Raw genomic sequence first — 27532 nt, forward strand, 5'->3', positions numbered from 1 at the left:
AACCCCAGCAGCAGCTAGCCCGTCCTGTTTAAAGATCCCTGTTGCCACAGCAGGGACTGGTTTTCATTTTAATAAGTGTTTACACCGACGTGGCAGGAGCACTTTCGGCATAAAACTGTTGCCGGCTGACCCTCCATTTGCATGGTAACCTTGCTGACAATGTTTTTGTAGTTCTGAAACAAACTATAACAAGCATTGGCATAGCCAATAGGTCTCGCTTTTGGGACCTTATAAGTATTTAGGTATGCAGCACAATATCCTTGGTGCAACAACATCAACCTTTGCATGGCTAAACACTTATAAGGTCCCAAAGGCTAGACCTATTGGCTATGCCAATGCTTGTTAAGTTTGCTTCTGCCTACCTTCTTTACCAAAACTAATAAGGAAGAGAAGTGCTGTGGTCAAATGTATTTCAGCACTTCGTCATCATAGTCTCTCAACCGTAGCATCATTTCATTGTGGTCAGTTCCACTCAAGAGGCACAGAGTTGCTATTTGTGCTGGTGACAATAATAGACAGATCGCAGGCGCGGTCCTAATTTTGACATTTGCTGGTTGCATTGTTTGCCCTGCTCTCCTTACCAGTGAATGTCTGGCCTGTGTTTTGCTGGCTTGGTTCTGCCATGTGCTTGTCAGGCCTCCTTATCAGCTGAACACAGCTGTGCGTTTTATCTTGCTGTTTAACAGGAAGTGGCTCAGACTAATATGCCACCGATGCTGAGACAAGATTTGAAAGGGGCGACTTCAATACTTTTGTGCAATCGCGGCACCGGCGCTTTACCTTTAACCATGCTAAAAGTAAAGCGCGGGTGCCGCGATTGTGGCAAAAGTAAAGAAATAGATTTTTTGTCTATTTCTTTACTTTTGTGCAATCGCGGGAGACTATTTCGACACGACTCAAGAATCGAAATAGCTACTTACTTTTTGATGGAGACTTGGTCTGATCCAAAGCAGTTGTTACTGTACAGTCTAAGCAAGCCTGTTATTTATAAAACGAAAGATGTAAATAGAATTTTACAGTGGGTGTTAAAATCCATGAAGGGAGGGTTTGACAGTTTATGCTAGAGACGCTTCCGTGTTCTGATGTATAACTTTCTCTGGACTTAATATTATGTCCACACATATATTTATGTATCGGTTGCTGCCGAGGTGTTGAGGCAATTAATTGTACACAGTCATTGGCACTTAAAATACCAACACAAGAAATACTACATGTTAGACCTGGCACCTTGGCGTGGGTCTCCCTTCCACTTTTTGTCGCTGTGCCTCATGTGTTTTGCGGGTGTTGGCTGCTCAGAGCACTGTGCCACTGCCAACCAGTGCCACAGTGCAAGTGCTCTCTATTTAAAATGTATATGTTGGTTGGATTCCATGATTGGTTTATTTGGTTTCCTGTCAGATCCCAGGAAAGTGCACCAGGAGTGCCCAGGGCTTGTAAATACAAATGCTGCTGGTGGGCTTGCAGCACTGGTTGTGCCACCCACAGAAGCGGCTTGGTAAAATGTGTCTAAGGTCTGCCATTGCAGAACCTGCGTGCAGTCTGGTACGGTCCTGCTGACTGGGCAAGTGCACCCACTTGCCAGTCCCTAAACCTTCCCTTAACTTCATATTAGTCACCCCTATGGTAGGCCCAAGGGCAGGGTGCATTGTAAGCATAAGGTAGGACAAGCCCTGATGTGTGTGGCATGTCCTAATAGTGAATTACAGCCATTTTCGTTTTTCACTATTGCAAGGCTACCTGTTCCCATAGGCCAGAATGGGCTGTTAGAATTGTTACATCCTATGATCCTAACAGACCCAGGGAACATGGTAGAAATTCGAGTTTAGTATGCCTGAACTCAGAATAATAAAATATATCTTTTAGTAAAGTTAATTTTAATATATATATTCTGTGTTTGCAATACCACTTTTAGAAAGTTGGTATTTGCTTGCCTAACCATTTCAGCCCGCCTCTGCTATGATGTGTATCTGCCTGTCTGGTTTGTGTGAGTGACAGGGCTGGGGAAACCCAGAGGGGCAGGGCTAGGTAGCCTGGTGGTGAATAGAGAGATTGACATCCAGATGGGTGGGAGGAGTGCACCTGGACTCTGAATAGGGCTGTGCTCTGCCACCACAATGCTGGCTCCACCTCCTGTGGAGCGACTGATGTCTCTGCCCTGCACCCTGAATAGAAAGTCAGAGTCATGTCAACAAAGTGCTCAGGAACTGGTTTGGACTGGGCAAAGGCCCCTCTACCCCAGAGGAACAAAGGAATTAGGGGTATAAGTATTGGGACCCTGCTCCCAAGAAATTAGATTCTGCTTAACAAGAAGAACCTCTGCCTGAGGAGAAGGAACTGGGAAAGCTGTAAGGAGGAGTACTGTCCCTGACCAGGGGGATTGGCCTGCAGTGGTTGCCTTGCTGCTGAAGGAGAGGAGAAAGACTACAAAATACTTTATTTCAACTTGTGCTTAAAAAGATCTCCAAGGGCTTGGAATAGAGCTTGCCTCCTGCTGAAGTCTCAGGAACAACAGACTTCACTCCCAGCTCCCCAGAGTTCTTTGGAAGTGCCTGCTGCTGTTGTTGGGCCTTCTGAGGGACTGCGTATCGCAAGGAGCTGGAAGCGCGACTCAAGGAGGAGAAGCGTGCCGCCGTCGGAGCTGTTGTCGTCGCATCTCGTAAAGTGTGCCGCCGCTGCAGCATCGCCTCGAGCGGCAGCGTCTCGCATCATCCAGGAAGTGTCTCGCAACGCCGAAGAAGCGTGTCGCCATTGCAGCCATCATAGCTGACGCATCGCACCGCATCAAGAGAAAAGTCTCGCATCGAGGAAGAAGCATGTCGCCATCGCAGCCATCGTAGCTGTCGCATTGCACCGCATCAAGAAAAGCGCCTCGCATCCACAGAGAAGCGTGCCACCATCGGAGCTGCTGTCGTCGCATCGCGTAAAGGGTGTCGCCGCTGCAGCATCGCATCGAGCGGAAGCGTTTCGCAAACGTCAGAGAAGAGTGTCGCTGCCAAGGCCGCTGTCGTCACGTTGCATAAAGGGTGTCGCCGCTGCAGCTGACGCATCGAGTCGAGTCTTCTCGCAACTTCGGAGAAGCGTGCCGCATCTGGAAGATCTTCACGTCTTTATTTCTTTGCATCAAAAACTTCATCGCATCAACAACGTTGCAACACTTTCGTTGCCCTGCGTGTGGCATCTAAAAGGTACATTGACTTAAAGTGTCGCATTTAAGAACTTAAGAGAACAAAGCAAAATTCTACCATCTAAAGTAACAGTATTGTGTATTTTTGTAGTTTAATGTTCTTGTGGTAACTCTATATAAAGAATCCTTATTTTTAATATAAATCCTGTGTGGTGTTCATTTGTAGTGTTGTCACTTGGTTACTGTATGTGTTCACAAATGCTTTACGCACTGCCTCTGAGATAAGCCTGTCTGCTCGTGCCAAGCTACCAAGGGGGTGAGCAGGGGTTATTTTAGGAGTCTAAGCCCTTACCATGACTAGAGGAAAGGTTCCCTACTTGACACAAGTACCTACCTGTGCCAACCAGAGAACCCAGATTCTAACACTACATAAACATATTTTTGGGGGGCCATATGTTTGGTTATACTGCGACAGAGTTAAAGAAAGGGAGAACTGCTTCCGCAGTATGTGCGGGTTCTGCGATGTTTTGTCCGTCCTGACGGTCACTACAGACCGCGCTCCAGCCGTCTTCACTATTGCCGCTCTCACTAAAAGTGAACGGAAACGATGGTCTCTACTCTGCACTGTAAGAATAAAATCCTTCTTTTTGACACCGCATTCACGCTATTTGCCATTAAATGTCACAGTCGAGAGTAGAACGTGAAGTAAGTTTGATTTGGTTAAGTGAGCAATCCTTGCATTTGATGGTTCACACCGGCCGCGAGGAGCACACTGCGTCTAGTGGTGCAGCAAGAGTGAGAGCTACGGGCAATAATACAAGCAAGAAAATGGGGCCTTACACCACAGTTTGCAAAAAACAACAAAATTATAAAGCCTTCAGACCACTGTGTCCAGGTGCTACTGTACCTGCGGCGCTATTGCAAGCAACGCCCCCTAAATATCCCCTCTAGAAAGGTTTGGTGTGTGCGCTACCCCAGGAAGATAATAGTACAGCCGGTACCATCACATGGAGATGGGAGGAGTGTGCACATCCAAAACAACAAAGGAACAGCAATGAAAGCGACTCTACGTAATGTTAATGCAGTCTATATAATGAGATAATTTTGCATTACAGTTACATCCATTTTCATTTAAAAATGAAAAAAATTCTTCACTTACCTGATCACGTGGGACAGTTATTACAAAGAGGAGGGAGAAGCAGGGAGAGGGGAAAGATGAGGGGAGACGGTGAAAGGTGAGCAATGGGGGAAGTAGGAAAGTAATGAAGAGGGACAACCCTAGACGGGGTGGGACTAGGAAACAACAATGAAAGGTAGAAATGTGTGGCAGAAAAAAATAAGAAACAAGCATTGGCATAGCCAATAAGTCTCGCCTTTGGGACCTTATAAGTATTTAGTTATGCAACATCGCGATCAAACATCAAAGCGGCCATGCAGCCGCGAAAGTAAAAATAATCGCATCAAGCGCGGCGCGCGTGCCAGCGCACATGCACTGTAGTTCTAGGCTGGCCTGGTAGCACTTTTTGGAGCCTCAAAAAATCTCGCCAGACCAGCGCATGCTCTGGGTCAGGCGAGACCTAAAAAAGAAAGTATCAAATGTAGAGGGCGAGAGAGGATCAGCAGTGAATTAATGAGGGGGCGGAGAGGAGGCTTTGAGGGAGAGCGACGGCTAAAGGCCGAGAGGAATGCCAGATGGTGCAGCGCGTGAAGTGGCTGGTGTGAAAGAGCAGCAGGGAAGGGGTCGGAGAGGAGGCTCTGAGGGAGAGCGACGGCTAACGGCAGAGAGGAAAGCCAGATGGTGATTGCACGTGTGCGTAACCGCAAGCTTGAGGCCAGCAAAAGAGTGTGGTAGCACTTTGAAAACCCACTTACTAAATGTCTCACCTGAGACAGCGCACGTGCTGGCTCAGGCGAGACCTAAAAATGCTAGTTTGTTTCTAAAAAGCAAAACCATGCCCTTAACTGGCTGGGAGTATCTCTTATTGGGTGTGGGACATTATTCTTTTTTTTAGGTCTGGTGTTAGCAATACCTCTTGATTTTACTAAAATATGTATAATATACTATCATATAATGCTTTAAGTCACCTCTCTACATCCATTGGTCTGTTGTGTCATTCAAATTTTTCTTCAGCTGACTACAGCATATAGCATGGGGCAATGGGTCAGCCTACTAAAGCCTCTGGTCAACTTCACTTTGAGTGACTGCATTTTGCCCTCTTGCAAGGGGCACATTCGCAGTTCCCTATAGTGCCACTGTTTGTTTTTACTTTATATTTACTTGTGTTTCTTTTGTGTGTAAAGCCTGATGTGATAGCGGTATGGTTCTGATACACATTTCATCTTTATCAGATATCATCTCCTGCCTATGTTGTTGTAAATTTCTTTTGGAGTGTTTTGCTTTTCTAATGTTTTGCTTTTCTGACTGTTGCTATTTCATAGCATACTAAATTGTGTCAAGTTGAACCTGTTCTATATTAAGTTATCCTCTTTTTTACTTTTTCTTTCTCTCCTTCTTTCTTTCTTTCCTAATGTTGTTCCTTCCTCCTTTAGTTCTTTCCTTCTTTCTTCCTGCCTTCTTTCTCCTTTCTTTCTTATTTTTTCTTTTTTTTCCTTCTTTCATTCTTGCTTTTTTCATTCTTTTTTCTTTTTCTTTCCTTCTCGTTCCCTCCTTCGTTTTCTTTCTGTTTTCTTTCTTTCTTTCCTTCTTTCTCACGCCATCGCTCATTCTTGCCTTCTTTCATTTCTTCTTCAATTCTCTCTATCCTAGCTTTTTTCTTTCTCTTTCCTACTCTTTCTTTCTTTCCCTCTTTCCTTTTCTTTTTTGTTTCTCTTTCTTTCTTTTTTCTTTCTTTGTCTCTTCCTCTAGCTCTCTTTCACTTTTTTCCTTCCTTCTTTCGCTGTCCTTCTTTCTTGTCTTTTTCTTGCCTGCTTCCTTTCTCTTTTCCTTTCCTTCTTTCATGTTTTCTTTCCTTCTTGGGCAAGAGGTTAACAGTCAATGCTAGACTGATTGACTTTTTTAAGACTGTGTTCGCCAAGACCTTTTGATTTTACTCAAATTTGGTGTATAACAACCAGACTTCTTCCAATTATCTATGGGTGGTGTCATTCATTTTGTCTGAGTTCAGTACAATTTACGGCATGCTGTCCTTTCTCAAGGCACACATCCACACACAAAGTAGTTCCCTTCAGTGCAAGGGAGTATTGTGATGTTTGAGATGAAACAAACGTTTTTGCCTGTTGATTTGTATTTAGATTGATTGGGCCCAGCATATTGCCAAACAATACACATTTGCAAAAACCATTACAAACAAACCAAAAATTGCCTGAAGGCTGGTGGCCAACAGCAGACCTATTGGGTTTGCCAATGCTTGTCTTTGTTCGGATCCTCCAAGACTTGCATGGTGGTGGCAAAGAGGGAAACAACCATCAGAAGCCCAACTCAAAATCCTTGGGCCTTCTGATGCTGTGTAGCCAGCAGCCCTGAGGCAACTGGGCCACAAGCAAATGGTTTCTAACAGCAGAGATAACTGAGGGTTAAACACCTTGGTATTTATATATATATTTTTTTATAAAAGAAGATTGGTATTCATTAGAAGCAGGAGCAAATGCCTGACATTACATGAATACTGTAGTGTTTTTTTCTAACACATTCCAGTTATCACAACATAGTTTTAATAATACCTTTTTCAACTGGTTTGTTTCTAAAAGTGAAAAGCTCTAAACTCTGTCTCTGAGGACTCCGCTCCAAAATAATCAAAGGGCACTTGTCTATATGGAGGTAAAGTCATTTTCTGCCATCTACCATCAAAACAGGGTCAGTGAAAATGGAAGAGCCTGCAAGCAAAGGTTAGACTAAACTATACATACCCATTCTGTTGCCATCTCCACTTCAAGACAAGAACCTCTCAGAAGGTGGACTTTAGCCAACAGTCGAACACCTCACAATTATATCAACTACCATCCAACTGCATACCTCACAGCTAGGCATGTTGACCTATGCATGTGCCATATCCACACAACTGACATGCCACCTGCATGAGTGCAGTCGAGAACACCTCATTGACGGATATCCAGCTGCAATGTCAGACACCTCACAGCCAAGTTTGCTGATAGTCTTGATGCCAGACTCCCACTCTGACATAAAGTTGACAACAGGCAGCTGACTTTATTTCTCCCTCTACCACCCCAATGTTGAAACCAATATGTAACTGCATTGTAAACACTCACAGATTCTGGCATTCCAATTTTATTCACTGACTGGTACTGTAGCTACCACAGGAGATGGGCACTGGGTTAATGGTAAAGCGGGCTGAATCCTTTTGGAAGGCAGAAGTCAGGGTTCTCCAACCTTTTCCATAGTGAGAGCTACTTTTGCCCAAGGAACGTCCTCCAGAGCTACCAACAGGTTTTTTCACTAAAATATGACCACATGTTAACGTTGCACTATGACCACCATAAGCAGGATTATGAGTAATGACCGCACAGCATTTCAGGCATGGTTACCTGAAGAAATTACAGGAAAACGCTTATCACTATTGAATGTCTCCACCTGACTAGTGAAGTACCATTCAAATCATTACATACTTGTGGCACAAATGACATAACCACAGCAATACGTCTCCCTAGCTCAGCTTGAATTATTATTCAACTCTCAACTTTAAATGTGTTTTGGAATTGCAAACTTTTGTCTGGTTCAGTTTCTGAAAATACACGTTTGTCTACCACTTTCCATTTTGGGCAAACACAGTTTCTCTGAAGAAAAAAACTAGTTTTCTGAAACAAAAAACATAATGTTTGCCTTTAAAATAGTAGTTTTCATTTTCAGGAACTACACAGTCCCCAAACATTAGCTTGTAATTTTCGAGTACCTATAGGTACAAATGCCGCACATGAACTGATTCTGCTTCAAATGGCCAGACATTACAATCATAGCCCCTGGATGCGCGCCATAATACTGTAATTAAAGGGCAACAAAACTCAGGTGTGACTATTAAGGTGGTGAATTGGAAGAGTAACAGTTGGGTTTTAACCGTTGTGTGTACTTTAAAAAAAAAAAGAATAATATTTAATAACAGTAAGCCGTAAATATGGCACAGCAAGTCACTGTTGCACTCCCACCACCCTTTTTAAAGGAAGCTGGCACACCTGAAATTCCGTGGGAAGATTGGATAGTTATGTTTGACAACTATCTGGATGCCATGGATGGTCAAGAATTTCCAGCTAAGAGGAAAAAAGCGTTGTTGTTAAGTGCTTTAGGGAAAGAAGCACAGAGAATTTTTAAGTATCTTCCTCAAGCGCTGCAAGCTAGTGGTCAATCATCTCCAGATGTATACAAAGATGCAATGACCAGACTTGAGATTAGATTTTCAAAGGAGGAAAACTTGGTGATGAATAGGTACAAATTCTATAAAAATAAACAACGTGTTGAGGAATCGATTGATGACTTTGTGTCTCGTTTGAGAGAGTTATCTGTCAAGTGTAACTTTGGGACTATGGCAGATGAAATGATTCGGGACCAATTAATCGTTCAGTGCAACAATAAAAAAATCCAGGAGAGACTCTGGGCAGCCAAGAATCCGTCTTTGAAGGTTGCCGTGGATTTGGCTAAAGTTGTGGAACAGTCTGAAATTTGCATGAAGGAATTGCAAAAGTCAGGTGCTCAAGCACAAGTATCCGAGGTGTCTGAAAAGAATCCTACTGAGAGCGAATGTGGGGATGATGAATCTATCGCTGCGCTAAAATCGAAATCAAAATTTCCTGAGAGACAACGTCAATTTGTAAAGGTTCCAACAAAATTTTGCTCAAGATGTGGGAGTAATGCTCACTCATCTGATGCAAAATTCTGTTTTGCGAATAACAAAGAATGTTTAAAGTGTGGGAAAATGGGACATTTTTCAAAAATGTGCAGATATAAAGGGAAAGCGAGAGTAGCGGTAGTGGAAGAAAACATTATTGAGATTAGACGAGAGAATGATAAAATTTTGATTGTAAATGAAACTGACACGGATATCAATGTAATCAATGAGATGCGTGAAAGACGCCCAAAGGCGGAATTTGACATTAATGGTCATGTGGTGACCTTGATGGTTGATACTGGTTCGAGGTACACCATAATTCCCGAACTACTGTTCAGGGAAGAATGGGTAGATAAACCTCTAAAACAATGTGATATTTGTCCCACAGGATACCAAGGTGAACGGATTGACATGTTAGGTTATTTTGATGCGACTATTAGTTTTTCAGGCAAATCTATCCAAGGCAAAGTTTACGTTGCCATGGACGGGCCCCCCATTCTTGGATGGATTCATCAATATGATCTACATATCATTGTGAACCCTAGAGCATCTTGTCAGGTGATGGTAGTAGATGAGGTGTCCATTGAGGATATAATTCAGGGAGCAAGCAGGGTGTTCAGAGAAGAGTTAGGGGAATTGAAAGGCTATGTACATAAGATTTTGTTAAAGGATAATTCACTGCCAGTCCAACACAAACTCAGAAGAGTTCCGCTCACAGTTAGAGATGAAGTCAAATCTCTGATTAATGAAATGCAACAAGGGGGAATTATTGAACCAGTAGAAGCTTCAACCTGGGTTTCTCCGGTTGTGATTTCCCGGAAATCTGATGGGAAAATTAGGTTCTGTGTGGACCTTAGATCCCTTAACAAGAATGTCATAGCAGATACCTTTCCCCTTCCCAATATTGGTGAGTTGGTTTCTACCCTAAATGGTGCAAAATATTTCTCCAAACTAGATCTTAAAAGTGCATACCACCAGATTCGCTTACATGACGAATCAAAAAATTTGACTGCATTCATTACCACAGAGGGCACTTTCCAATTCACTAGGCTTCCTTTTGGTTTAACCTCGGCTGCCAGTGTTTTTCAACGGATGGTAACTGAATTGTTTAAAGGTATTACGAAGGCAGTCTTCTTTCAGGATGATATCTTGATCTTCGGTGAAACCATCGAGGACCACAATTACGTTCTAAAAGAGGTGTTACACAGGGTTGAGAGTGCGGGGCTAACATTACGCAAGGAGAAGTGTTTATTTTTGGTGCAACAAATTGAATATTTAGGGTATGAGATCTCAGTACAAGGCGTTAAACCAAAAAAAAATTTGTTGGAAGCGATACGTTCAGCGCCTTGTCCTGTAGATAAGGATCAACTTCGCTCCTTCATGGGACTTATTGAATTTTATTCAAAGTTTGTGGAAAATTTTTCAGACAAAACATTGACATTAAGACTTCTTTTGAAAAAAGGTGTTAAGTATGTTTGGGATAGTTCTCACACAGAGTGCTTTAACGCCATTAAGAGTGAATTGTGTGGGGCGAAAGTGTTAGCGTCTTTTGACATAAAACGCCCTTCTATTCTGATGGTTGACGCAAGTGCAACGGGTCTAGGCGCTGTTCTTTTGCAAAGGTATCCGGATGGTGACAGGACTATTGCGTTTGCCTCACGTACTTTGACAAGTTCAGAGAAAAATTACTCGGTAATTGAAAAAGAAGCTTTGGCTGCAGCATGGGGTGTGCAGTACTTCAGGACGTATCTTTGGGGTACTAGATTTAAGCTTATGACGGATCATAAACCATTGGTAAGAGTGTTATCTCCAGGTGGTGCTGGCAAAGGATCTCCTAGGTTGGCGAGACTTGCGTCCAAGTTGCAAGAATACCAGTATGATATTTCCTATATTCAAGGTTGGCGTAATATTCAGGCCGATTGTTTGTCCAGGTTGAGTATTAAGGATGTGGAGTGTAATGTGGATAAGTCTGAAGACCAAGATGATGTGGCTATTGCATGGGTCCAGGATGTATTAGCATTAGGCGAAGGTACATTTGATAGAGAGGAGTGGCATTCCGCGATGTCTAAAGATACGGTATTGTTGAATGTTATGGACATGGTTAAATTGGGTGTTAGAAGGGAGAGCTGCGTCCAACCCTCTGTTAGGCCATATGTCAAAGTATTTGATGAATTATCAGTGTGTGGTGACCATATCCTCATGAGGGGAGACAGGTTTATTCCTCCATTTAGCTTGAGACCTAAGCTAATAAGTTTGGCCCACGAAGGCCATATGGGCCAGACATTCACCCAACGTAGAGTAAAGGCTGATTTTTGGTGGCCAGGATTGGATGCACAGGTTTCTTCTTGGGTAGAGAATTGTTCCTTTTGCAAGGATAGTGAAAAAAGATTAAAACTTGCAGCTGCCCAAGTTAAGAGTTGCATATCGATTCCTGAACAACCATGGCATAGTATTTGTTTGGATTTTATTGGTCCCATGAACGAGCTTCCGTCAGAAAAACGTTTTGCTATTGTAGTTGTTGATTTGTTTTCTAAATGGCTCACAGTAAGTTTTGTTAGAGATATCACTACTGAATGCACCATTAAGTTTCTTAAGGGTTTATTCCATGAGGAGGGGTGCCCTTCCTTTTTAATAACAGATAATGGCACTCAGCTTACCTCACATAGTATGTGCACGTTTTTATCCTCTTGCGGTGTAACACATCACCGTACTTCTCTTTACAATCCCCAAAGTAATGGGGTTTGTGAGAGAGCCAACAGGGTTGTCAAAGGAATCATTCAAATGTCGTGCACATCTGGTGGTTTTGCTGACGAAATGGTACAGGATATGGTATGGGCATATCGCACTACTTCTCATGATTCGTGTGGGAAGTCTCCTTTTGAATTAATGAGGGGTAGACGTCCTGGTACTAAGTTGAATCCTTCTTGGATCAAAAACAGGGTGGGCAACACTCAAAATGGGAGTTGTTCTCCTTCATCTACCGTGTCTATTTCACCTGGGGATTTGGTGAAAGTTAAACCTGGTAGAATAACTAAGGGACTCAATAACTTCAGAGGTCCCTATAGGGTTAAGGAGTCTTTTCAAAATTACGTTGTACTAGATAATGGTGAGAGGTGGAATCTGAGGAGAGTGGCATTGTATCAAAAGTCTGGTGTGGGTGATACTTCTACTAAGGGTGACTTGGACCCTGTGTCTAACTCGGGGTATATGTTATCTATTCCATGTGACATCACTCTATCCTCTTCTTCCAGTTCTCTGCGGGAGGAGGGTGGTGGAGATGCTTTTCAGAGTGTCAACATTCAAGAATGTTCTTCGTCTGTTGAAACCAGAAATGCTAGACCTCGCAGACCTCCTGCGTATTTGAATGATTATTTGTGTTAATAGTAGTGGCTGGAACATTATATTTGGTGCTGTAGTTTAGTCATGTTTTATTTATTTTTGTTCTAGCTTTTAGTTAAATCTTTATCCAAATTCATCTGTAAGGGAGAAGATGACACGAAGGTCGTTTACAGGTAAGCAGGTGTGGATTTATTCGGATATCAGCAAACAGCAACCTCTCTCCAGCTGGCCAGACACATAACTGCCAAGCATGGAATACAGCTTAATAGATAAACACTCTAAGAACACCCTACAGCTTCTAGAGTGATAGAAGGGGAAAGGACACAAAGGAAGGGCTACCAAAACAGACAGATAAGTATTTACAACAAATACCTATGATGCCTGTATTATGCTAATAATGCCTGCCTTTATACCAGGTCAACTATTGTGCCAAGGCTAGAAACTGTAACAGTCAGGATGCCCACCATACATCAGTCATGGCCATTATTATGAGAGGGGCAGCCACCATTATGCCAGGGGTGTCTTAAAGTAGGCCAGTCAGACCCTTAATATGGCAATGATGGCTGTCAGTATGCCATAACTAGATCAAGAATGCCCAAGATAGTCAAGGACGAACATTATTATGCAGTTGGCACTATTATGCTATGAACAGATAATTGTGCCTGAGATGAAACGCTTTTAATGGGGACTAGAATACACTTTTGGAAATCCTTGAACTAGGCTTAGTGTCCATGAAGCAGTGGCATAGCAAGGTCAAGTGGTATCCGGTGCGGAACATTTCTTGTCACCCCCCTGCGTCGAGTTCAGCCGCGTTTCGTTGCGTTTGCTGACTGAAAAAAAAAGTTTCAATACGTACATATTTGTGCCATTTTGTCACCGCCCTCAGTGATGACACCCGGGGCGGCCCGCACCCACCGCACCCCTCTTCCCACGCCGCTGCCATGAAGCAACACTAGGGGGGGACTCATTGTCACAAAGAAACATCGATGTATGCAAATGAGGATCTTACTTTTATGTACCATGCTCTCCTCAGTTTATGGGCCATACATGCTCCCAACTAATATGTTGTCACCAGTGCTTAATTTGAGCTGGAGCTTTCCGGTGCTGAGCACCGGCACTTAATTGGTTTCCGGTGCTCGGCACCGGCACCTAATTGTCAACACCACACTTAGGGCAGTCTGCCACAAGGTGGCGCTGCTCATGTAATTTAGAGAGTAGCAGTATAACAGTTGTTTAGGAAAACAATATACATAAAAAAATGACCAATACCTGCCTCCCCCAGCCATTCCCTTAGCTTTGGGGACTTGGAATAATCTTTAATGTCGCATTTACATGCGAGAGAGAGAGGGTTAGTAGTTGTTTTGGCAGTGATGACAGGGGCGATAGGTGGTGCAAGCTGCAGTGGCCTCCTGGTCGGAGCCCTGGCACTTAATATTTTACAAATTAAGCACTGGTTGTCACTGCTCTGCAGTCCCAGACTTTAGTTGGTCAGCCCCGGTAAGTGCTGAGGCTAGCACTCTTCTTTTAAAGTCCATTGTTCACACACACTGTGCGACTGATAGCGCACGGCCTATGACATGGCCAATCTCCTTGTGACTTAGCTAGATTGAAATTGGATGCAGATGCTCATGTGGCAGACCCCATAGACCGACACAGTGTGTGTTTGAGTGGTATCATAAGGCTCTGCCATTGGGTTGGCTGTCTGTCACTCTAAGGGTGCTGAAATGAGCAGTGCTACCTTCTTTAACAGCAATGATTCTCTGAAAGAGATAATGTGCTAGCTATCACCTCTGAGAACTATTTCGAAGGTGCTGGTGAGCTACCAGTAGCTCCAGGGCTACTCGTTGGAGACCCCTGGTATAAGTAATAAGTAGCGTTTTCCTAGCTTGCTTAATAAATCCACATTTCATAAGCATTTGCCAAACCATTTCTTTGGGTACAATCATAAACAGAGAGGCAACAATTTAAAAAAAAAGTTTAGACAAAGACGATTCTTGGGCCTTCAATGTTGAAGTCAAATCTTTCTTTATTGTGTCCATTCATGCAAGCGCAGCCAATGCGTTTCACCTTCAAAAAGGCTTCATCAGGGCTCTGAGAGACTTCAAGGTTTTACCGACGATGTCTTATTATTTTCTTTTATGTAATACAGTCACAGATAAGAGAACCTTTTTTTTGATAAGCAAATTTTTATTTTGCATATAAACATACAAAAATACATGGACAACCGTCCAAACGAACTGGCATCAAGAATATAGCTCCTATGTTCATCGACATTCAATAGCAAGACCTCCCGCCCCCTCCCCGACCACTTCACTCCCTCCACCCGCATCAACACCCCTAGATTATACCCCCTAGCCACTTCCCCCATATTCTGTTAAACTTTTTGGGACAACCCCGTACCGAATACATCATGCGCTCCTGTGTTGCGCACCAGTCCACCCCCCTCCTCCATGTAGCACATTTGGGTGGGTCAGTCCTCTTCCATGCGGCAGCAATATCTCTTTTTGCCACTACCATAGCAGTAGTTAGGAAGAATTTCTCATGGCGGGAACCATCCAGACCGTCCGTTATCCCCAGCAGGGCCAGCTTGGGATCATGGGGAACCCCCCACCCCAGCGTCTCAGTTAGTTCAGTCTCAATCTCGCCCCAGTAGGCTCCCAGATGCGGGCAGGTCCACACCATGTGGAAAAAATCCGCCGGGTCTGCCCCACATCGTGCACATGAAGCATCTGGAGAAAGACCCGCACGGTGGAGGCGTTCCGGAGTCAAATAGGCGGTATGCAAGTAGTAAAGCTGGATGAGCCGCAGCCTGGCAGTGGAGGTGATCGTCCTAGGTGCCATAAGGGCGTCCCTCCAATCGGCTTCATCCAGTGGTCCCACCCAGGCCTCCCAGTGCAATTTCGTGTCCTCCCAGTCCATTGGGGTGTTATTGACCAGGGCCCGGTAAATACGGGAGATACGCCCCCTCCCCAGAAACCCCATCATCACCTGCGCTTCTGGTGGGCTATGGTCAGGGATCCGGGAATCTAGAGGGACATGAGACCGAATCGCGTGGCGCAGCTGGAGGTATTTGTAGAACTGTGAGGGGCACAACGAGAAGCGAGCCTGGAGCTCCCGGAAAGAGCACATATTACTCCCCCGCCACAGATCGCCTAAACAAGAGATTCCGAGGAGATCCCACGCTCGAAACCCTTCCAAACCCGTGACCTCCCGTAGCCAAGTGCCATGCCGGAGCGGTGTAACACGGGTCAGTTTCCCCGACCACCGGGTATGTCGTAGAGCGGCACGCCAAGCCAAAAAGGGGGCCCGCACAACGTCCGGGAGCGACCGAGGAACCGTCACCCCGTAGAGCATATTCTGCATAGAGGGGAACCCCATCAGCTGTACCTCCAGCCTGTAGGCCGGATCGTCCCACCCGCCCGAGAACCAATCATGGACCACCAGGAGCCGAGTCGCAAGGTAATATAAATAAAGGTTGGTCATGCTCAGGCCTCCATCGTGTGACGGAATCCGGCACCGGCCCAGGGCCAGCCGGGCCCTACCGCCACCCCAGAGAAACTTGGTCGCCATGCTGTCCAAGCCCCGGAACCAGGGACGAGAGAAAGAGCAGGGCGTGTTCTGCAGCATGTACAGGAACTCGGGAAGGATCATCATCTTGTAGAGAGCGATCCTCCCCAGTGGATTCAATGGGAGCGACTGCCACCTCGCCAGGTCTGATCTGGCTTTATTGACCACGGGAGCTACGTTAAGAGCCCAGCAGAGCTCCGGTAGAAGGGTGACCCAGATTCCCAGATACTTAAAAGAAAGCCTCCGGAGGGGAATATTGGACTGCCAATCGAAGCAATCTCTAGACAGATGCAGCGGAACCAAGACCGACTTCCTAGGGTTGAGACGGAGACCCGACGCCCTACCGAACCGGTGAAGAATCCGACGAACAATAGGACCAGAGATAGCTGGGTCTGAGAGGTAAAGGAGGACATCATCCGCATACAGAGCTATTTTATCGGGAGCCATGCCCGGCCAGTCCCATCCACGAAGAGCAGGGTCTGATCGGACCAAAACGGCCAGGGGTTCCATTGCCAAGGCAAAGAGGAGGGGCGAGAGCGGACAGCCCTGACGCGTCCCCCGCCCGATGGAGAACGGGCGGGATAGGGCCCCATTCACCAACACCCTAGCCCGTGGAGCCGCGTACAAGACCCGGACCATGGCGCGAAATTGAGGACCGAACTCGATAAGAGAACCTTTTAATTCGCAAAGCCACACCTACTGTCAGTGCCTTAGGCTAAAATGCTGAGTGGACGTATTCCAGATTTGCACGGTTCTCTCAGGAGGCGATGGTAGGTTCACCATACAGAATCACCTCTATTATCCCTCTATTCAGAGAGAGTTATGCGCATAGAAGAGCTGTGTAATGGCCCTGAGACTCGTCGCGTCCCCTCTACATCCAGCATGCCGCCGGGACCTGCTAGTTGTTTCTGGCAAAATACGGTAAGGCACGGCTCTTCTATGCGTAGGACGTGGAGGCCCTCTATTGGACCTGCATCCGGACTCAGAGATCCCAGCAGCAGTTGGGTAGCAGACTTATTATCGAGGTAGGAATTTCACACTGCTCGAGGCCCCGCATCTCGGCTCGGCCTCCGGGCTGCTGGAAGATGGCCGGCATGTCCCTCTGGGCTTGGGCGCTCCACTTCAGGTACTCTCCTCACTAATATCAGAGCATCAACTTTCTCCTTATCTGCTGGATACTACTGAGGGCACCATTTCCTGCTACTTTGACTGAGCACCGTCCAGCCCCCTCGTGCTCCCCAGCCCTGATTATCTTCCCGGGGTGTGGTGGGGGTCCCAATATACCTGAAGATCATCGGATGCTATTGGGTCCACCTCCTGAAGTCCCTTGCGACTAAATAGATCATCCATAAACACAGTACTGACTGCAATGAACTTACCTGCCTTTCCCTTAGTGACGCCTGGTTCCGAAGATACTCTATCCGCAGAGGCCGGTGCTGCTGCTTGTCGCATCGTCCCCTCTCTCCCTGCGGGTACTGCAGTCTAAGTAATCTCAACTCTCCTCAGACCACCCGCCATCTTTTTGGCGCCATCAGTTGCCATACACAACCTCACAAATATGTGGAGGCAGGATGCACACCAGTTACACCAGTCAAAGCTTTCTTTCCTATGTGGGTAAGAGGTGAACTGATCATTCTGGCTGAGACCCCGCTCAGGACGACCTACCAGACAATGCTAGGAATGCGGAAGGACGAGACGACGATCTGAAAGAAATCCTAGTTGATGTAAAATCCAGTTTACGCGCCATTAATGCTAAGCTAGATCTCATGGCGAATCAACTTGATTGAATGAAAGAAAGAGTCGATAAACATGAAGACAGGATAGAAAGCGTACCTCTTTTTGGCCCACTGTATAAAGAGCCATCTTCCTACAGTATAACTAGCATGGGCAATATCATGGTATGCTTTGCTGTAGCAGGACTGAGCCGAGTGCATGCTTTATATGCCTGTAGGGTTTAAACCCAAGTTCTTTTAACCCTATATTTCTGAGGAAGCAAGCATAGTTTACCTCTTTCTGTTTTAGAAAATAAAGCTTTAAGGACCTGAGGGATGTTTCCTGGTTTCTGTTATGATTTCAGTTCATAGTCCATGGTGACTCCAGCAATTTGATCGATCCACCACCGTAAAGGTTTGTGAGCCTGGGAGGAGGACAGGCAGAGGGAGGAGGAAATGAGAATGATACAGAGATTTACCTGGATTGTCTGTGTTATAAGTAGGCCAGTGGGGGATAGCATGGGATGAAACAAATAGGCAGCTACATGGCACTGGCCAGAGGAGCAGTAGAGGGCAGGGTGCATGTACTAAAAAAAGTGGAGATAATTAGAGCACAATAATCCATCCATATGTAAGATGCACAATGCAAAGATGCTGTTAAATGAGCAAATAGATGCCAAATGAAATTTGTGAAATGATCACTAACAATGCATCTTTGTAAAAGCAGGACCTCTACCTGCTGCTGTACAAATGCACCTCATGAGCAAGGAAAGAAGTGGAAGACCAATCACGGGTCGCAACCACCTTTTAAACCCCAGATTTTACTTACTCCTCCTAAAGCAAGCCAGAAGTTTGAACATGGGTTGGTGTTCCAAGACCCTTTTCTGTTCTTGAAGGCTCCCAACCCTAGCTACACATGCTAGGGTGAGAAAAGAAAAGTTTGATAAGTTGTTGCATCGACAGAACAAATACGAATTGTACTGCCCCATGTTACCGTTCTGTCTTTACTTATCCCTCCATGTGAACCAAGTCTTAGATCTCAGAGACTCATACTCTTTCTAGTTTACATGGGGAGGCATCCTCCAGCCCTTCTAGAAATTCCTCTCAGACAACTTCTATTTTCCTTATTTGTAAAAAATTACATATCAGGTTAAAAAAGACAATTGACGGCCTAAATATCTTGTGCTCAGTCTAGTGTGGAGAAATCTACTTAAGCCAAGTGTACATACTGGCCAGAGTCCAACTGTTACACCACTCAGAAACAGCTGCAGTCAGTACAGGCGAAAGACCACTTGAAAATGGTGAATATTAATTTCGAATGTACTATAATCACGCAATCATTTACCTAAACGATTCCGTATAGCGGTATGATGTTCTAAATACAGAATGGCTTGTATAAACTAATCAACGCAAAATACGAGAGCAACTCCAATCTTATCTGTGTAACAACCAAGTCATAAAGGGCGATTACAAAGCCAATTGATTTCTCTTAATTGATAAGATTAATAACTCACTATGTAAGATTTTACACAAGCTAGATTGGAAGACATTGATTAGTACCTATAGAAAGGCATTAAGTGATGTAAAACCAGCCTATTTTCTCAGAAATGTCTGTCAGTGCCAAACATCTTGAAGGTGCTCTTTGCTGCTATAAATAGGTTAAAAGGGACTCTGGAATCCACTCAAAATTCCAGTTCCTTGCCTGATTCCAGTCATTTTGGAAACCATTTTCAAGCACAAGTAGGGAACATTAAAGTATTTTTTACTGCACGAAGAAGCTTGTGTAAGGTGAATGAGGAGAGTCAAGTGGGTTCTCCGGCAAAAATACAGACATTTTCATGTTTTTCTGTATTAATATTCAATGTTAAGCTCTGATGAAAAAGAATAGGTCTACACATTCTGTATTGGGCATTCTCCCTGCCTATCTGCACAAGGAATTGCTATTGAACTCAACAAGGCGTATACAAATTATTTTAGTGCTTCTCTGAGGACAGTTATTGTACAAGGAACCTAAAAGCATACATTACACCTCTCCTTAAAAATCCTTAGTTGGACCCAGAATGTGTGGAAATGTTTAGGCCAGTCTCACAACTGCCAAATTTAGCAGAGTTCCTTGAATGTGCTGTATTTGAGCATTGTTCATTGAGTTCCATAATTTACTACGTCCCGTACAAGTGGTTCCCACACAGGATATAGTATGGAAACTGTAGGAACAGCAGACTTAGATGAGCTCCGGCATTGCGTGGATCAAGGCATAACTGCTGCCCTGATCCTGCTGGATCTGTTGGCAGCCTTTGAAACCGTAGAGCATCAACTTTTACTAAATTGTAATGCTAATCTAGGCATTAAGGACACTGCCAGGATTTTTTTGGGAAAAAACATCTGCACAGTCAAAGTTCAATTCATGTCTATCAGAGTAAGAAATTATCATATGCAATTCCTCAGGGCTCCATCTTGTATCCTCTACTCTTTAATTTGTACATTGCATCATTGGCCACAATTATGTGTTCTGCTGGTTTATCAATATTCATGTATGCAGACGAGACAAATAACTGGAAATACCAATCTAAAAGCAGATAACCTCCACAAATGTCTGCCTTGGGCTAAAGGGTAGACGTTGTGGAACTAGTTCAAATTCAATGAAGGAAACAGATTCTTGCTCCTTTTGATGATATTGTGATATGGAATCTTCCTTTCTCACTTTCCTCGGTAAGTGATGAACTGACCTCCATTCAGTGTGTGAAGAATTTAGGGGTTAGATTTGATAAACAACTGACCATGGAAGAGCAAGGCAACTCATTGATAAGAAGCTGCTTGTATCAGTTACTCATACTAATAAGAATCTTACATCTCTTATCCGTGCCTCAGAAAGTGCAAATTGTTAGTGTGTTGTTGTCATCGAGTGGGTTCTTGCAATGACATTTACCTGAGCTTACCTGCCATAACTACAGAACTCAGCAGCCAGGCTAATTTTGAAGCGAAACATCTCTGAACATATCTCTACTAGACCAGCCAGGTTTATTCTGTTTAGCAGAGAAATAAAGCATTATACTTGGTCTATAACGCATTCTACAATAATCACAAGAAATATCTGTCAGAAGATCTGGATTACGTTACCAGATTTCATTGAACCTACCTGAGTAGGCGATAGTTTTCAGTAGCTGTGACAAGACTTTGTAATACTCTGTCTGATGTTTTGCATGCAGAATCTGCTTTGGTACTATTCAGGAAACGCCTGAAGACTTCGGGCCTGATTATGAGTTTGGCGGTCTGGGAGCGAGCCGCCACGCCAGCGGCCCGCTCCAGGACTGCCCAACTCGACCTCCACCCGCCCGCCAGATTACAAGTAATTTTGTTGTCTGGAGGTCGGGCAGTGTGGCGGTCCTATGGCAGTGCAGTTTAAAGGCTCATAGTAAGCCTCATAACTGCACCACCGCAGGACTGCCAATGGACATTCCTGCACGTCATAGACTGAACAGTCATGTTGTGCAGGAACAGGGGTGCACTTACACAGTTGGGCACAACAAGTGCCCCCCTGCAGGCACCCCCATGCACAGGGGCAACAGGAGGCCCGTTAGGGCCCCTTTTGTTTCCCCACCACCAGCTTTTTCATGGCAGGCTCACCTCCATGAAAAGTCTGGCGATGGGGAAACTCGTAATATGCATGGCGCTGTCGCATCGGCACCGCCATGCATTTTGCTTTCCCAGACCACGGCCAGGGATCATGGATCCCTAGTGGTTGCTTCCATCCCAAAACGCTTCGACTAAGGTACTCGTAATATGGCAGTCGGACCGCTGGTACAGTCGTCCCCGAATGTCATCACACCTCCACCACGGGTTCAGCGATTCAATGGACCGCCGAATTCATAATTAGGCACACAGCTCTTTCCAACATCTTAGCTTTATGTTGCGCTCGTTGTGTGTGTGGCATGTTTTTGTGACATCTTTTTCTTTTGAAAGGATGAGAGCACCAAGATACTTTGAATCTATGTCATCATACCGCCGTCTTTTTCCCCGTAGGGAATTGCAACGTGGTCGTTACAACGACTGCGTTGTGATTCCGCATACCATTACTCCGCAAGTCGGAACAACGACTTGCGGAGGGGGGCGCTGGATGTTGGAATAGTATAATTTACTATTCCAACTCCAGTCTGTGCGGACACTAGGGAAGGTGTTGGATTTTAAATCCAACACCTCCCCCCCCCCCTCCGCAAGTCGTTGTTCCGACTTGCGGAGTAATGGTATGCAGAATCACAACGCGGTCGTTGTAACGACCGTGTTGTGATTCCCCGCGGGGAAAAAGTTTTGTGGTAAACGTTGTATACCAGATACTTTAAGGTGAATGATGGGGTGTAACACTTTTAAAATTAGTGTTAAAGACAGCACAACAATGCTATATTGACTGTTCCTAGCTGTCTGTCGCTTTCTTTAGCAAGGGCCTGACAGCTATACGCTTTTTACAAGCACTCGTGTGCATGGCTTCATGTACTGTATTTAGTGCAGGCTAAAAGCTTACCTACTTCCAGCACAGGTCTGCTGTTCTGAGGCTCATCAGGGACCACCCCTTGATAACGTGCAAGAGCACCACTTTCTAACGCAGCCGTGGATGCTTTGCGCTTAATTCCTGTACTGCCCAGGCGTACATGCCAATCATTGCTGTAACGTCGAGTCACAAGCAGTAAACTGCCTCACAGTGCATGGTCCAGTGGTGCTGGAGCACATTTTCAGCTATCAGCTTCCATTTCTGAATCATTTCCTGCTCTTCTCACTCATATGCCATCCTCAAAGTTGCTTTCACAGACTCTGTTCCACAACTCCTTGCTTCCTACTCTAATCTCACCATCCTTAGTGACTTCAGTACTTGATTAGTCAAGCTCAGCCTTTCGTATTTCAGCATCTTCACTCATCACATGGAAACACTAGGGGCCTCATTTACAAGCCCATTGCGCCACTGGTGCATCACTTTTTTTACGCATCGGCAGCGCAATGGGCTTGCCCATATTTACAAGGCCGCGTAAAGGGACCCTGCTTGACTTTTCATGACCTTGTAAATATGGGCCCTTTTCACGCATTACTCTGCTTGAAAGGGGCATTCCATGGGTGTTGCTGTGGATGTTCTCAAGCAACAGCCAAGGAACCTGATGCAATCCCAGATTTACAATGTTTTCTAACGCTGGGAACACATCAAAATCCTACGCCTCCCCAGGGGAGGCATAGGAGTGGCACAACGAGGGGAAATACTTTTATTTCTCCTTGTTGTTTCCTCTTTCTATGCGTGCTGAATTCTGCAGGATGCATAGAAAGAGAAAAATGCCATCAATGATTGTTTTTGTGCAGGAAGATGCCCCATTCTGCACAAAAACAATCATCCCTGCAATGCAGGCACCATTGCAACATGACGCAAGGGTGTCTGTGTTGGCACACGACTGCTGTTTGTGCACCAAGGGAAAAGAACAGGAATGCGCCGTATCCTGTAGATACGGCGCATTCCTGTCCTTGTATTTTGACGCAGGGCAGTGGAGCAGGCTTGCTGCGCTGCAGTGCGTCAGAATATAGTGAATGAGACCCTAGGTCTGAAGTGGACCATCCCATCACCTGACCTGGTCTGAGCCCCAGCCGTGTGCCCAGCCCAGAGGTAAGTCCTCTTTCTAGCTTGTTCCCTCCAGCACTCCCACCACCTTTACTCAGGGACAGTTCGCTCCAGGAGGTGCACCTCCGTCCTGCAGATTACCGGGCAGGTACTCTTGTGAGGGAAGGGAGGAGGCGGGGCTGGGTAACTTAAGGGGTCTGAGGCAAGTGTGCTATGGGATGGCTTGTCATTTGAAAGCACAGGTGTGTTGCTCAAAGTGATGACCCCCTAAAAGGACTAAATATGTCGGTGATTTTTATTTTACCACCCCAGAGAGGCGCATGTTCTGAGGGGCACTGACTTGCAATGATAATATCACTCTCAGTATGTGCGCTTAGAAGATACCCATGCAAGAGAATGGGAGGTGCGGAGATGCTCTCTGTTTTGCAAATTGCACTCATGTTATAGCAGGAGGCGTTCAACCAACTGAGCGGTTTCACCTGCATTTGATAGCAACATCCGAAGTTTTTACATGATAGCCGAGCCATCAACACATTTGTCATGAAATACGCTATTTCTATAACATACCAAAGCATTCCAGTTCTGTGCATTAAACTGTTATTCAGCTGACACTGGCAGTGTAACATTTTACTCAAAGAAACTGAAGTGTTTCCAGGGTGTTAAGAAATACTGCGCTTCTTTAACACAGAGAAGCGTTTCAGTAAAGTATATTAGATTATATCCTGCAATGAGTGGCATTTATATGAAGTGGTAGCTTCTAAACATGACTCGTTTTTGCCCTCACCCCCCGACCGGTAGACGAGGCCCCTTAAGAACGAGAGACACGTGATTGATCATGTGCATCTTTATGTGGCCTAGGCTGTGACCACAGATGGAGCCACATTCTAGTCTTTTAGAAGCTGCAGGAGAGGTTTTTAGCACACCACACGTCGTGAAGTATTTCAAGGTGCTCTGTCAATCCTAGCTTTGTGTCATCCTAGGCGATTGGCTTATCTCGCTGTGTCTCTTTGTCCTTTATCTTCACATGTGATGTGGAATAAGTAAAATCAGGCGACTGCCTAGGATCACACAACGTGCTGATAATAAACAAAGAGGCATAGGACAATAAGGCAATTGCCTATGGTCACACAATTTGGTGAAGCTGGGATTCACCCCTGGTGTTTTAGTTTCATGCTTTGCAGTTCATCTTTTAGATGGGTTTCTCTGTCTCACTACACTGAAGGGGAAGATCCCAAGCCATTTGTCTGCTATCCATACCCCTGGCAGGTAAGACACTCTGGTGGCAAACCAAAAATTGTATAAAATATTTTATGAGTTTTCCTTTAAAAATGCCAGTTAAACAGTTTTTGGTCAATTTATTAAAGGAATTTACTTGAAAATGCTCTATTTCGCATCACATTTTAAATATTTTTCTCGGGGTAGAACCACCTTGAACTCCAAGCTTGCCCGCTACCTTTGTTTGCCATTATTTGTTCTTGCGCCCCGACACCCACTTGTTTCAAACTCCACCAGCTGCCACTGATGAAAACTATAATTGTAGGTCAAAGGTTAGTTAACAGTGTCGTTCCGGTCAATGTATGCCATGCTAAAAAGAAAATATTGAATTTTTATTTCCGAAATGACTCCATGTCATATGCAGGCCTTGCAAATAAATAGAAAACGGGGTATTTCTAATTTAATTGAGCTGTCACAACTAATATTCAAAACCTTGATACAAATTAGACAGAGCAAGAAACTAGTTATATTATTGCAGGCTAAGGGTCCTGGTATCTTACACTGAATTAATGAGAACAGTAACCTTTCCCAATATAGGGATCCTGGCCTTGCGTTGGGCGCATCAAAAAAAATCACCAGAATTTCGAGGTGCTTGCCGAGGTGCACCAGTCCCAGAGAATTGTATCCCCAAATTCTTGATGCAAAAACCAAGGGATCTTCAATGAAGATATCAGTTTGAAAATAGATGTTCAGAAAAATGAAAGGCGAATGGTTGTCTTCACAGCCCCAATTGCAGCTGCTGGTTCTTCCCACTCAGACATGGGTTTGAATATGTAACTTGACAGTCACAGCATTTGAACCTGGAGCCGCGAATTCTTAAAAGGTAGTTCAGCTGTTTCTTTCTTCAGCGTGTCCTGGAGTCAGGCATCAAACAGTCATGCTGTGTACAGGAGTTCTATAGTGGATAAAATTCCTGTTGTGCATCATGGTCCTTTTTTGTGAAAAAGTGTGTCAGGGACATGGCGGCTCTTTCTCTTGGTTCCCATATTTATGTGTTTGAACATTTTTTTTCCATCGGACCCAGCCGCTTAAATGGACTGGAAGGGGTTCAGCCACAACTCCACATTGGAGTATTAAAAACTAATATTAACGTACTTCAAACCCCACCTCTGGCACCTCCCTTTTTAGGTCAAGCCTGGGCAGCGCATGTGCTGCTCTGCGAGCCATGCTGTATTGGAGTATGTACGTGAAGCCCCGCCCACTCTCTGCCCATATATATATTCATTTCGTTTCATCGTTTCATACTCTATTTCGGTAGATTACCATACAAGAAATACATAAAACAATAAATAACAAGGTTAATAACAAAGATAAAAGCATACGTGCAAACATTTCTAAAAAAACAGAAAGTGCGAGCCAGGGGCCATACTACAAGTAGGGCTTTTGCCATTGGCTTGTATCATTGTCCTTCATAAATGCTGCCTTTTGATTGGTTAATAGGCTTGTTAGTCCCTCCCTAGTAGGGGTGGGCGGAATTTGCGAAATTCACTTTTGCAAACTATCGCGAAAATGTAAAGTTTTTTTCGCGCCCGTTCGCGGTATTTTCTGCGTGATCGCGGCTCACCAACTTACCCATGCGGTTGCTCACGGGCGCGAGATCTCAATCATCTCATACTCTCGCGGTGCATGACCGCGAGAAGAAAGACGTGATCGCGCGACGAATGAGGTGATCGCGTGACAAATGACGTTAATGCGGGCGCGAACTGCCGCGAGACAGCGCAAATGGCTACCAACAATCCAACACCTCGTGGAGAAGGCGACCGGATCGGGAAAACTTGTCGGCGAACGTGGGGATTCAGGTAAGGCGATCGCGCGCACGCGAGAATGTATTTTTTTACAGCGCGAGCAAGAAAAAAATTTCCGGTAAGATGCGCATTGCGGAAATTTTGACATTTTCGCGCTCTCCGCGGAACGCGAAAATGTCAAATTATCGCAATTTCTGCGAGCGGAACGGAATTTTAGTCCAGGCCTACTTCTTAGTACTGCCTTGTCTTCATTTATAACCTCCCATGAGGAGTGGCCCTTTTACTTCGTTTGATACGTCGTATTTAGTTTGTAAGCACTACTTTCTTTAATGCGTTTCTCCTACTGCAGGCACGGCATGCTTTCCTGCAACATTCAGTGCGTCATGCGCTTTACAGGCCGTCATGCGCACAAGTTTTATATACATGGGCGCTGCTCTGTGTTTCAGTACGGTGCCTGATTTGATTTTTTTAAATTTTAAATACTATAGTGCCCGCTTCACGTACATCATGCAGTAACTTTTATTTTTAAAACATGTAGGGGATGCTCAGAGCACACGCTTCACGGGATGTTATTTTTATTTAATTAAACATTCACACGCTTCGTGCGATATTACATGTATTTTTTTTTTAAATACTCAGCGCGGCGCCGGATTTATTTGACATTCCAGGGCTGGTGCTTTGAACGTGGTTTAGTGAGCCGTCTGTGCAATTGAATGTTGTTTGGTGCACAAACATGACTACAGCCACACTGACTGCCCTGTAACTTGTAATACATCATTGCGGGGGTCGTACTTTGTGCTGCAGAAAGGAATACCCCTCAAATACTTTAAACTAGTACACGTCTGGGTACCAAAATCCCGCATGTTTAGTTGCACTGTCTGGATTTCTAGCAGCAAGCTTTCATGGAGAAAGTTTACGTACATGATGAACATTTCTTTTGCCAACGTTTTTTATTATTAGTTCTTGTTCCCATGTGACACACTTAATTTACTGATGCTGTAAAAAGCGTTTGTGCCCATGCCAGCCCCTCTGCTGGGCGGTGGTAATGGTAACTTGTGCCACCATTACCGTTTATGGCGTAATAGCCCATTTTGGTGCGAGATAATAAACAAACATTTGCAATGCAATAGGTCTGGCATTTGCGAGAGTTTGAGCTATTGGCGTTGTAAATGATAAAGCCTTTTATTTATGGGTTTAAAAAGCATGCAATAATAAAAGTCATTGTCATTTACAATACCAATAGGTCAAAGTTTTGAAAATGCGAGACCTATTGCATTGCAAATGCTTGTTTTCCAAGGGGATGGTAACATTTTCAAGTTGACTGTTACTGGGAGGTGCCCTCTTGCCTGTGGTCACCTTGACAGGTAATTAGCATTTCTTTGGGA

General features: G+C 44.8%; 1 protein-coding gene across 2 annotated transcripts in view; it reads right to left on the reverse strand.

Moving 5' to 3' along the window:
* The window catches only part of LRRC39 (leucine rich repeat containing 39), a 191771-nt gene that overhangs the window by 44752 nt on the left and 119487 nt on the right, over positions 1–27532 (reverse strand). The window lies entirely within an intron of this gene.

The sequence above is a fragment of the Triturus cristatus genome, chromosome 4_2, assembly GCF_964204655.1.
Source record: "Triturus cristatus chromosome 4_2, aTriCri1.1, whole genome shotgun sequence".
NCBI classification, from domain to species: Eukaryota; Metazoa; Chordata; class Amphibia; order Caudata; family Salamandridae; genus Triturus; species Triturus cristatus.